General features: G+C 51.6%; 1 protein-coding gene across 1 annotated transcript in view; it reads right to left on the bottom strand.

Moving 5' to 3' along the window:
- Nucleotides 1-11317, bottom strand: part of YPEL1 (yippee like 1) — a 36463-nt gene extending 25146 nt beyond the window's left edge. The window contains exon 1 of the mRNA XM_017518615.2: nt 11048-11317. The gene's annotated coding sequence lies outside the window, so the exon portion shown is untranslated. The remainder of the gene's footprint in view (nt 1-11047) is intronic.
- Between the last annotated feature and the right edge of the window lie 409 nt (nt 11318-11726).

Here is an 11726-nt window from a genome sequence, read left to right as displayed (position 1 = left end):
AGACGGGGTTTCACCATGTTGACCAGGATGGTCTCGATCTCTTGACCTTGTGATCCACCCGCCTCGGCCTCCCACAGTGCTGGGATTACAGGCTTGAGCCACCGCGCCCGGCCTTCATTTCTTATCTTTAAGTATGATATATGTATTGAGATGGCAAAAGGAGTGAAAAGTGAGTCTTCCACTCCATAGCCCCAGCCCCACTCCAGAGACAGCACAGAGGCAGTTCCTCATAACCTCGGAAACGTTTCACTGGCATATGCTCTGTGTACCTCCTTCAAACCTCATCACATGCTGCTTAAGTGATCCAGTATTTTGTAATTATAAAGTAGTTCATTAAGGCCGGGCGAGGTGGCTCACACCTATAATCCCAGCACTTTGGAAGGCCAAGGCAGGCAGATTACAAAGTCATGAGTTCCAGACCAGCCTGGCCAACATGGTGAAAATACATTCGCCTGGCATGGTGGCAGGTCCCCGTAATCCCAGCTTCTCAGGAAGCTAAGGCAGGAGAACTGCTTGAGCCCAGGAGACAGAGGTGCAGTGAGCCACAATCTCACCACTGCACTCCAGCCTGGGTGACAGAATAAGACTTCTTCAAAGGGAAAAAAAGAAAAAAAAGAACAGTTCATTAACAAAATTTTTTTTTTTACTGCTTTGAGAAAGGGTCTCACTCTGTCACCCAGGCTGGAGTGCCACAGCATGATCTCTGCTCACTGCAACCTCCGCCTCCCGGATTCAAGCAATTCTCATGCCTCAGCCTCTTAAGTACTGGGATGGCACGAGTGTGCCATCATGCCTGGTTAATTTCTGTACTATTTGTAGAGGCAGGTTTCACTATGTTGCCCAGACTGGTTTAAAACTCCTTGGCTTGAGCGATCTACCTTGGCCTGTCAAAATGCTGGGATTAGAGGTGTGAACCACCGTGCCCAGCTTGAGAAATTAAAATTTTTTTACTTTTTATTTTTATTTTTGAGATGGAGTTTCGCTCTTGTTGCCCAGGCTGGAGCACAATGGTGCGATCTCGGCTCACTGCAACCTCTGCCTCCTGGGTTCAAGTGATTCTCCTGCCTCAGCCTCCCAAGTAGCTGGCATTACAGTCATGCATCATCTTGCTTGGCTAATTTTGTATTTATTTATTTATTTTATTATTTTTTTTAAAGATGGGGTTTCACCATGATGGCCAGGCTGGCCTTGAACTCCTGACCTCAGGTGATCCACCCACCTCGGCCTCCCAAAGTGCTAGGATTACAGGCGTGAGCCACAGTGCCCAGCTAATTTTGTATTTTTTTAGTAGAGACGGGGTTTCACTATGCTGGTCAGGCTGGTCTCGAACTCCTGATCTCAAGTGATCCACCCACCTCAGCCTCCCAAAGTGTTGGGATTACAGGTGTGAGCCACTGCACCCGGCCCTAAAATGATAAAATTTTAAAGTCACCTGGGTGGCTTTATTAAACCTAGATGGCAAGAAAAAAAAAAAAATCACTGACCAGTGTCCTGGCCCCTGAAAGGCACTTTAACCCCTATTTACTTTTGCTGTCTCCACGTGAGGATTCACCCGATACCTATTCATTCCCCAGATATTTAACACCAGTGCAGCGGCTCACGTCTGTCATCCCAGCACTTTTGGAGGCCAGGGCAGGAGGATCACTTGAGCCCAGGAGTTTGAGACCAGCCCAGGGAAGGTAGTAAGACACTGTCTCTCTAAAAAAAAAAAAAAAATTAGCCAGGCATGGTGGCACATGCCTGTGGTCCCATCTACTCCAGAGGCTGAAGCCGGAGGATTGCTTAAGCCTGGGAGGTCGACGCTAACAGTCAGCTGTGATGGTGCCCCTGCACTTTAGCCTGGGCAACAGAGCGAGATCCTGTCCAAAAAAAAAAAAAAAAAACACCAGTATTTGATATGAGAAGTGGCCACGAAACACTGGTGAGCTTGTTAAAAACATGGACTCATGGGCATCAAGGAGCCTCTGGCAGGGGCCAAGGGTGGGGACAGTTGCAGGTTCAGCCCACCCAGACCCATATGTCCCCAGGGTCTAGGACCGTGGTCCCCGAAGGGCAGTGCAAAAGCGAAGGCCCTGCCAGTGCTGTCCAGGAAGGACCAGCCGCAGCTTGCTGTGGCCCCAAGCTAGTCCCAGAAGGTTCCAGGAAGGAGTCTCATCCATTCAGGTGCAAGGTTCTCAGGTCTCAGGCCCCCAGTGTGACAAGGGAACTTTTGGAGCCCAGGAGTTCATGCACTCACGCCTTAGGCTCTGCAAATTCTCACAACATCCTGAGAAACTGTCATCCCTGCCCACTGGTGGCCACCACAGTTCCACAGGCAGGTGTTCACTCCAGGGCACAGGTGCTCTCCGCTGCTCGGTCCCACCTGACCTGAGAGGGAAGAGCATCAGGGGAGGACAGTACAGTCCCAGGGAGGGAGGGGACCCTCTGACCACCAGGGTTCCGGGCGGGAGGAAGTGGTTATGTCCCCATCAGGGTCCTCCATGCTGTAACTGTTCTCTATTTACTCAAAGCCTGCAGCTCTCAGTACAGACACCAACCCTGGCAGCCATAGCCCGGCCTGTTGCCCTCCCTGCTGGCCCCGTCCTGCATCTGGGCTGTCCCCACCGCAAGTACCACTGGCTGAGCATCCCAGCTATGAGGCAGATGCAGCGACAAGCTCAGATCTCAGCTCTCGCCTCTGCCTGGTGGTTTCTCTGGGTGTCACGCATCCCCAGTGGGATGCAGGACACACCACTAACTCTTCCTGGACTAGAGTGCCCAGGGCCCTGCAGAGTAACACTGAGGGCACCACTATTACAAAAAGCTTCCTTTCCAACCAAAGCAGACTTGCTGTTTCCCGAGCACACTTCCAATGAGCCTTATTTGGAGACCTTCATTGTACAGCCCCGCCCCCAAGGCATCCTTACCAGAAGAGCCTGCTGTCCAGGGCCCCAGCCATCTAGGTCCCTGTCCCCGTTTCCTGCCCCAAGTCTGGTCACTGCACAGATGCCTCCCATGCGCTTCATGTGGTCTCAGTCCTGACGGTGACCCTTGTCACCAGCCCTCAAAGGGGTCCTGGCAGTAGTGGCCAGGGCTGGATTTGTGGTCACTATCGTGTTAAGTTTTAACTCAGCTTTAAACGACAGATCCACCGTTGCACTCGGGAAACCATGGCCACGTTTGGAAACAACCAAAGTAAATGGGCTTTTACAAGACCTACTGGCAGATTAGGAGCCGCCCTGAAGTAACTGAAAGGAAAACGCTGGGCAATTCACCTGGCGAGTCATCTCCACTATTGGACACTGTGTGTTCCCAACTTTGAAGGGCGGCTGCCATCCATCCCCACGAATAGACATTAATGTGGGGTATGTTTTTAGAGCAAAAACAATTTTCTGGAATCCAGAAATTTCTCTCCTAAAATAAGCCTGTAAAATTATTTTAAGAGAATGTGAATCAGGCCCATGTACATATGGTACAGAAGCACACTTCTAAAGACAAAAACACACGAATCAAAACCAGGCAGCTTCTGACACTAAATTGGACGGAGTGCAGACTGGGGTGCCCCTTTCTCATTTTCAACTACCCCACCAAGTCCTCAACCCCCTCCCCGGGTGCCTGTGTAGAAGACGGCCCGGTCCCCTCAATCTCCAGGCTGCTTCACCTCCCCCAGCACTGCCACCACCCAGCAGGTGAGCATGGGTCCCATCCCCACAACTGCCCCGCGGAGCCCTCCAGGGTGTCATGAGATGGAAAGGAGGCCCCAGGCAGACACGGACACCAGCACGTGAGAAAGCTGGAGGAGAACTGGGGTGTGTGCGTGGTATGGCAATGAAGGGGCTGGTGTGCCGGGCAGACTGAGAGCCAGGGAGAACCAGGAAGGAACAGTGCTCGTATGGCCTTGCCATGTTCAGCCAGGGTCATAAAGAAAGCAGAACCAGGACATCAGGTCCACCTCCCTAGGGAGGAGAGGGATGAGGATGAGAGGCGGTGCTACCACCTGCCTGGCCAGCTGCCCCCCAGCTTCTCCACCTCTGTTCCACTCAGCCGCCCCTTCCTTCCCTCCTCTCTACGGAGGAAACCTCCCTGCGTTTGGCTTTGCCTCTCCCACCTGTCACTGACAAGGCACTGTCCTTGGGATTAAAAAGAGGAAAAAGCCCCCACCATCACAGAGGGGACAGATGATCAGTAAAACCATCAGCTCCTGGAAAAGAACATGTAGCAGTTCCCAGAGCCTGGCAGGCCAACGCCAGCCCTGTCCTAAGTGCATACTGTATAAGAATGGTGTGATTCACAGCAGTCCTAAGAGATGTGTGTCCTTATTAGTTCCACCATGCAGATAGGGAAACTGAAGCCCAAAAAGGTTACCCAAGCTGCCCAAGGCTGCACAGCCAGTGAACTGTGAAGCTGGATTCAAGGCCAGAGTCTTCCCACCTCGGACCAGGTGTCCAAGGTGAAAACATGCACGCAGATGTTCGACCCTGAAGGCACAGCAATACTGTCTAACGCTTAGCAGGTTGGCAGTGATTTTTTTTTTAAAAGTTAGGCCAGGCGCAGTAGCTCACGCCTGTAATCCCAGCACTTTGGGAACCTGAGGCGGGTAGCTCACTTGAGTCCAGGAGTTTGAGACCAGCTTGGGCAACATGGTGAAATCCTGTCTCTACAAAAAAAAATACAAAAAATTAAGCCGGGTGTGGTGGCACACGACTGTGGTGCCAGCTACTTGGGAGGCCAAGGTAGGAGGATTACTTGAGGCCAGGAGTTCAAGATCAGCCTGGCCAACAGAGCAAGACCCCCATCCCTAAAAAACAAAATGAGCCAGGAGTGGTGGCGTGTACCTGTAATCCCAGCTACTTGGGAGACTGAGATGGGAGGATCACCTGGGGCCAGGAAGTCAAGGTTGCAGTGAGCCGTGATCACACCACTGCACTCCAGGCTGTGCGACAGAGCGAGACGGTTTCTAAAAATAGTAAATTAAATTTAAAAATTTTTAAAGTTGAAACACCACCGGTAAAGGCCCTCTGCAATCCAGCCATTTGGCAACACCCACAACATTCCCAGGAGCACAGCCCTGGACTGGGGGTTCATCTGAGGAATTCACCTTTGACTGATGCACATGTGCAAAATAACTGGATAAAAGCAGTTATTACCTGAAATAACAAAATATCATCCTATACTAATACTTCCTGTAATAACAAAAGATTGGAAAACACCTCAAGTTTAACCAAAAGAGGCCAGGTATGGTGGCTCACACCTATAATACCAGCGCTTTGGGAGGCCGAGACGGGCGGATCACCTGAGGTCAGGAGTTCAACACCAGCCTGGCCAACGAACAGGGTGAAACCCTGTCTCTACTAAAAATACAAAAATTAGCTGGGTGTGGTGGTAGGCGCCTCCCAGATTCAAACAATTCTTGTGCCTCAGCCTCCCAAGTAGTTGGGATTACAGGCACCCAACCACCAGGCCTGGCTAATTTTGTACTTTTAGTAGAGACAGGGTTTCACCATGTTGGCCAGGCTAGCCTCGAACTCCTGACCTCAAGTGATCCACCCGCCTCGACCTCCCAAAGTGCTGGGGATTACAGGCGTGAGCTACCACATCCAGCCCACACTGACTATTCAAACTCGTACATACCACATGAAGTCACAGGTGTGGAAATGTCTGGAAGAATTTACATGAAAGGGCAACGGCATGGGTACAATTTGCCTTTGGCAATTCCCACTTCCCTTCACACCATCCACTTTCTCCCGACTTGAATTACAGGACGAAAAACTCCCGTTCCCATTTCAGGAACTGCAGCCTAGGTGCCCAGTGGGATCCACTGAGAGCGTCAAGCCACGTCTACAGCTGCGCTGAGACAAAGCTTACTTGAGGCCGGGAGGTCACGGTTGCAGTGAGCCATGATCTCACTCTCTGTGGACTCCCCAGCAGCCCCTGCTCTCTGCGGGAGCCAAGGGGCCTGGGTGCCTCCGCCCTCCAGGCTCTCTCCTCCCATCTGTGCTCAGGTACCATCTCTACCTCCTCTCCTGAGTCTACTGATAATGTGTTTGCACTGAGCGCTTCTTTTCAAAGAACCTGTACTACATTTTTTTTTTTTTCTACCATTAGTAACAAAGTTTCCCATAACCAGGCCCTGGGGACACATCCTAGTAGAGGTGCTTTCTTGCTAACAAGAAGGGGCTCTGCATTGTGACTCACGCCGATAATCCAGCACTTTGAGGCCAAAGTGGGAGGATCACCTGAGGTCAGGAGTTCGAGACCAACCTGGGCAACATGGAAAAACTCTGTCTCCACAAAAAAGTTTTAAAATTAGCTGGGTGTGGTGACACGTGCCTGTAATCTCAGCTACTAGGGAGGCTGATGTGATCCCGGCTGCACTCCAGCCTGGATGACAGAGCGAGACCCTATCTCCCCCCCCCCAAAAAAAAAAAAAAAGAAAAGGGGAGGTATAGGAACTATGTATCACACTACCCTTGTTAGATTAAAAGGGTGGGTACTAGACCCAGAAGACTGCATCGAAACAGAAGAAAAGAGGCTGAGAAGCTTAAAAACTATATATTTAAATTTTTTTTTTTATTTGGTGACAGAGTTTCGCTCTGTCGCCCAGACTGAAGTGCCATGGTGCAATATCGGCTCACTGCAGCTTCCACCTCCCGTGTTCAATTAATTCTCCTGCCTCAGCCTCCCAAATAGCTGGGACTACAGGCGCACGACACCACGCCCGGCTAATTTTTTCTGTTTTAGTAGAGATGGGGTTTCACTGTGTTGCCCGTGTTGGTTTGAACTCCTGAGCTCAGGCAATCCACCTGCCTTGGCCTCCCAAAGTGCTGGGATTACAGGCGTGAACCACTGCGCCTGGCCATAAAAACCATTTTATTTAACCTCACGTTAAATAAAGTCTCATCAAACATTGAAGGCCTGTTTTGGGGCAAGAGGAGGACAAAAAAACAGACACACAAAGAGGAACCAGAATAGAGGGGGAAGCATTTGGGTCGGCGGGGGATGTATGCCAATGCTGCTGGGAAGGCAGGTGGCACCAGGAGGGAGGGAGCAGATGAGGTTTGCCAACAGAGATGTCAGCACCCCCAGGACAAAGTTGAAAGAGGGTTTAACTTGCTTTGAGAGGCTTCCCAGGGTTTAATGCAAAACGTGCCACGTGTTTGTTGGCTCTGGGACCTCAAGCCAAGTTCTGCTACCTTCTGTGTAATGTGGGGTAACATGCAATTTACAGGGCAGTCAGAGTCACACGAGTGTTAAGGGGGGCGATCCTTGGGCACAGTTTAGGTGTCTGACCAGGGCCTCACAGCAGGACCAGGTGTCACTGTTACAGTATGGCAGGGGGTCAGCAAGCACTTCACGAATCCCACCAGGAATCCTGGCCCCAGCCCAAGGCCCTGCAGGTGCCAGAGAGCCTGCTGAGCAGTGGGGTGAATAATGGCTCCTAACCCCTTCCTGGGGTATGGGCAACAGAGGCTGGCTCCAGGATTTCCATTTTACTCTCACCAGCCGACGAGCATCTGTATAGCAGGTGGAATGTCCTCACATTTGCTGGTGGAATCTATTTCATCCTCTTGACTTCTTTCCTCAATCCGTCTCACACTGCTTGCTTGAAAATCCCTTAGCTCTCTCCGTCTTGGTTATTGAGAACTTTCTTCAAGCTCCACTCAAATCCCTTGTCAAAATTCCCACTCCCTGGCTGGGTGCAGTGGCTCACGCCTGTAATCTCAACACCTTGGGAGTCCAAGGCAGGTGGATCACCTGAGATCGGGGATTTGAGACCAGCCTGACCAATGAGGAGATATCCTGTCTCTACTAAAAATACAAAATTAGCCAGGTGCGGTGGCACATGCCTGTAATCACAGCTACTTGGGAGACTGACGCGGGAGAATCGCTTGAACCCAGAAGGGTGGAGGTTGTGGTGAGCCGAGATCGCGCCATTGCACTCCAGCCTGGGCAACAAGAAACTCCATCTCAAAGAAAAAAAAAAAAACAACTATCACTCCCTAGAGGTTTTGCTGATTGTTACACCTAACAAATAAAAAAAAAAAAAAAAAAAAAACTAACAAAGAGCATCAGCAAAGTTTAAAGCGGGGGTGGCGGGGGGTGGCGGGGTTCTATTGCTTGTTCATATTCAAAACAATTTTTTTCATTTGTCTTCCATGGAGACAAATACATTAAAACTACAGGGAAGGCTGGGTTTGGGTTCACACCTGTAAATCCCAGCACTCTGGGAGGCTGAGGCTGGAGGATCACTTGAGGCCAGGAGTTTGGGACCAGTCTGGGCAACACAGTGAGACCCCTCATCTCTACAAAATAAATTTTTTTTTTAATTAGCTGGGCATGGTGGTGCACACCTCCAGTCCCAGCCACTCAGAAGGCTGAAGCTGTAGGATTGCTTGAGCCCAAGAGGTTGAGGCTGCAGTGTGCTATGATTGTGCCACTATACTCCAGTCTTGAGTGACAGAGCAAGCCCCTGTCTCTCTAATAGAACAAGGCACAGTGGCTTACACCTGTAATCCCAACACTTTAGGAGGCCAATGCAGGTGGATCATCTGAGGTCGGGTGTTCAAGACCAGCCTGGGCAACATGGTGAAACCCCATATCTACTAAAAATACAAAATTAGGTGGGTGTGGTAGCACATGTCTGTAATCCCAGCTACTCATGAGCTGAGACAGGAGAATCACTTGAACCTGGGAAGTGGAGGCTACAGTGAGCCGAGATCATGCCACTGCACTCCAGCCTGGGTGAGACAGAGCGAGACTCTGTCTTAAAAATAAATAAATAAAATTAAGTAACGAAACCAACTGGAGGTGGTGGCTCACATCTGTCATCTTAGCACTTTGGGAGGCAAGCTGGGAGGATCGTTTCAGTTCGGAAGTGTGAGACCAGCTGGGGCAACATAGTGAGATCTTGTATCTACAAAAAAATTTAAAAATTAGCTGGGTATGGTGGTGTGAGTCTGTGGTTCTAGCTACTCAGGAGGCGTAGTGGATGGCTTGAAGCTAGGAGCTTGAGGCTGCAGTAACTGGAGACTGCACCATTACACTCCAGCTTGGGTGGCAAAATGAGAACTTGTCTCAAAAAGGCAACCAACAAATAAACCAAAACAAACCAACAAAAAAAAAAGAAAGAAAGAAAAAAGAAAAAACCTACAGGGCAGCCTCTTGCCCTTTTACTCCATCTCTGCTCCCCGACACAGGTTCTGGTGGAACTCAGTGAAGACAGGCAAGAATCAAGAACAGATGTTAGAGGAACACAGCCCTCAACATAAAGAAAATAGCTTTGTGGCTCACACCTGTAATCCCAACACTTTAGAAGGCTGAGGCAGGTGGATCACTTGACCCCAGGAGTTCAAGACCAGCCTGGAAATCAAAGTGAGACCCTTGTCTCTATGAAAAATTTTAAAGTAAGCCAGGCATGGTGGTGTGCACCTGTAGTCCTAGCTACATGGGAGGCTGAGACAGGAGGATCACTTGGGCTCAGGAGGTGGAGGTTGCAGTGAGCCTTGTTTGTATCACTGCACTCCATCCTGGGCAACAGATGGCGACCCCATCTCCAAAAAAAAAAAGAAAGAAAGAAAGAAAAAAGGAGAGAGGGAGGGGGAGGCGGGGGGAGAGGGAGAGGGAGAGGGAGAGAGAGAGAGAGAGAGAGACAAGGAAGGAAGGAAGGAAGGAAGGAAGGAAAGAAAGAAAGAAATGGTTTTATAAATTACAGTGCTTCAAAAGTGAAAAGGCTTTATACCCAGAGTTTAGTGACAAGAATGGACTCAGGTCAGTTTTTCATGCTGGCAAGAGTACCACAGCAGTATAGGATGGTAATGATACGGAGCACTGGGCATGGGGTATATTGGGATTGTCTGTAATGTCTTTGCAACCTTTCTGTAAATTTGAAGTTTTTTCCAAAGTAATTAGTTATTTTAAAAGAAGACTTGCTCAGATTGGTAATTAAGAGTGCTGAGTTATATTTAAGTGCTCGATATGGGCCCAACCCTTAGAGGTTCCACAAGTAGATGACACTTTACCCCGTAGGGTCCAAGAGGAGAGACCACAAAGATGTTGGAGATCCTCTTACTCCTCAGACATGCCACTGCCACTGCCTCCCAAGAGCCCACAGCTGAGGGGGACCAGTGCATGATTATAAGACTCAACGACACCAACATTAAGCAAACTCCTGGCACCTGGCAGGTGCTCAGCAAACATCTGTTACATCTGTAGCTTGCTCAACTGACGCGCCTGGAAAGCCTCCCCAGGGTAGGTAAGCCTATCCTTGGAACCTAGGTAGTGATTTAGGAGTGTCAGGGGCCGGTGGGTGGGAAGAATAACATTCTTAGCAAAGAAAACATCAGGTTAAGGTGGGTATATTTTAGACAGAGGAAGAAGAAATGCAACTGAACAGAAAAAGCGTGGGGTGGGGAAACTGATGTCTTCCATGTTCATTATCTGCCTAAAATAGAAACTCTGCCTTCTTCCCATTCTTAGAACGCAGCACATAATTTGGACATTAAAGATGTCAATCAGAGGCAAGCATGGGGGAGGAGGATCCTGTTTAGATCTCTGAAGCTCAGGCTTTTGCAATCAGTTAATCAAACCTATGCCACAAGTGGTAAATACTGAGGACGCTCCATTTTAGTAATAATCTTTACGTGGCAACTTGAAAACGTTTCCGCCTTTCTGATAAACATTCCGGGGAGACCTCTTTTGCCCTCATTTCCTTGCCCAGTTGAGGCTGTATTTTTTAAGGAAGGAAGAACTAATAATCGAGGATCTTGTCCATTTTCCCTATATCTTTTCACAGTGGGGCGGGAGAAGAGGGGCAGCGGGGGAGGTGAAGAGAAGAAAGGGCGGGGGAATCAAAGATTAGGCGTTGCTGTCCGTGCCAAAACGGAGTGAACCCAATATCAACAAATCAAAATCCAAAACGGAACAAAAAAGTCACCGGCCCGCACTACTCGCGCCCCCGCCCGCCCGGACGCCCAACAGGTGCTTCCCGGGCCCGCCCGCAGCCACAGTATCCTTGGGTGGCCACAAAGTAACCGCCCGCGCAGCTGCAGCGAGGCCCGCCCGTACTCACGGCCGCTCCGCGGTCCGCGCCCCAGCCCGCAGCGCCCATCCGGCCCAGGCCCGGTCAGCGCGGGCTCGGCTCTCAGGCGTTCCCGGCGCGGCCCGGGACGCGCTGAGGCCGTTAGCGCCTAGGCAGGGCGCGAGACATCCTCCCGCCGCCGCCCCGCGGGCCGCCTGCCCTTTGTTTTGGAGCGGTGGCCCGGCCCAGCCGCCGTTAACGGCCTCGGAGCGCGGCGCCGGCCAATCAGCGCGCCTTGTCGCCAGCGCCCCGCCCGCGTCCCGCCTCCGTTTCACCCCGCGCCCCGCCTGCCCCGCGCGCCTCCGCCCCGCGCGCTCCAGGCCGAGGAGCTCCGCCGGCTCGCACCCGGCCCGGAGGGGCAGGAGCGCACGTGCCGCGGGGCGCGCCGCACTCTCATTGGCTGGCCTGCCGGGCGCGGCCTCGGAGCCAGCCTGTGAGAGCCGAGGGCCGCGGGGGCGGGGCCGCGCGGGGCGGGGCGAGAGCGGGGGCGGGTTCCGCGAGGAGCCTGGCGCGCGGGTGCAGGCTGGCCGGGCAGGGGCGCTCGTCCCGTGAGGCCAGCAGGGGTGGACGCGCGCCCTGGGAAGCCCACCGGTCACCCGCTCCTTGGGCTCGCAGGGATGGGCCGAGGGCGTGCAGGGCCCGCAGCTCCAGGGGCTGAGGCGAGCTTGCG

Source organism: Cebus imitator, unplaced genomic scaffold (genome assembly GCF_001604975.1).
Source record: "Cebus imitator isolate Cc_AM_T3 unplaced genomic scaffold, Cebus_imitator-1.0 Scaffold690, whole genome shotgun sequence".
NCBI classification, from domain to species: Eukaryota; Metazoa; Chordata; class Mammalia; order Primates; family Cebidae; genus Cebus; species Cebus imitator.
The sequence above is the reverse complement of the archived record's forward strand: the minus strand, read 5'-3'. Positions and strand labels throughout refer to the sequence as shown.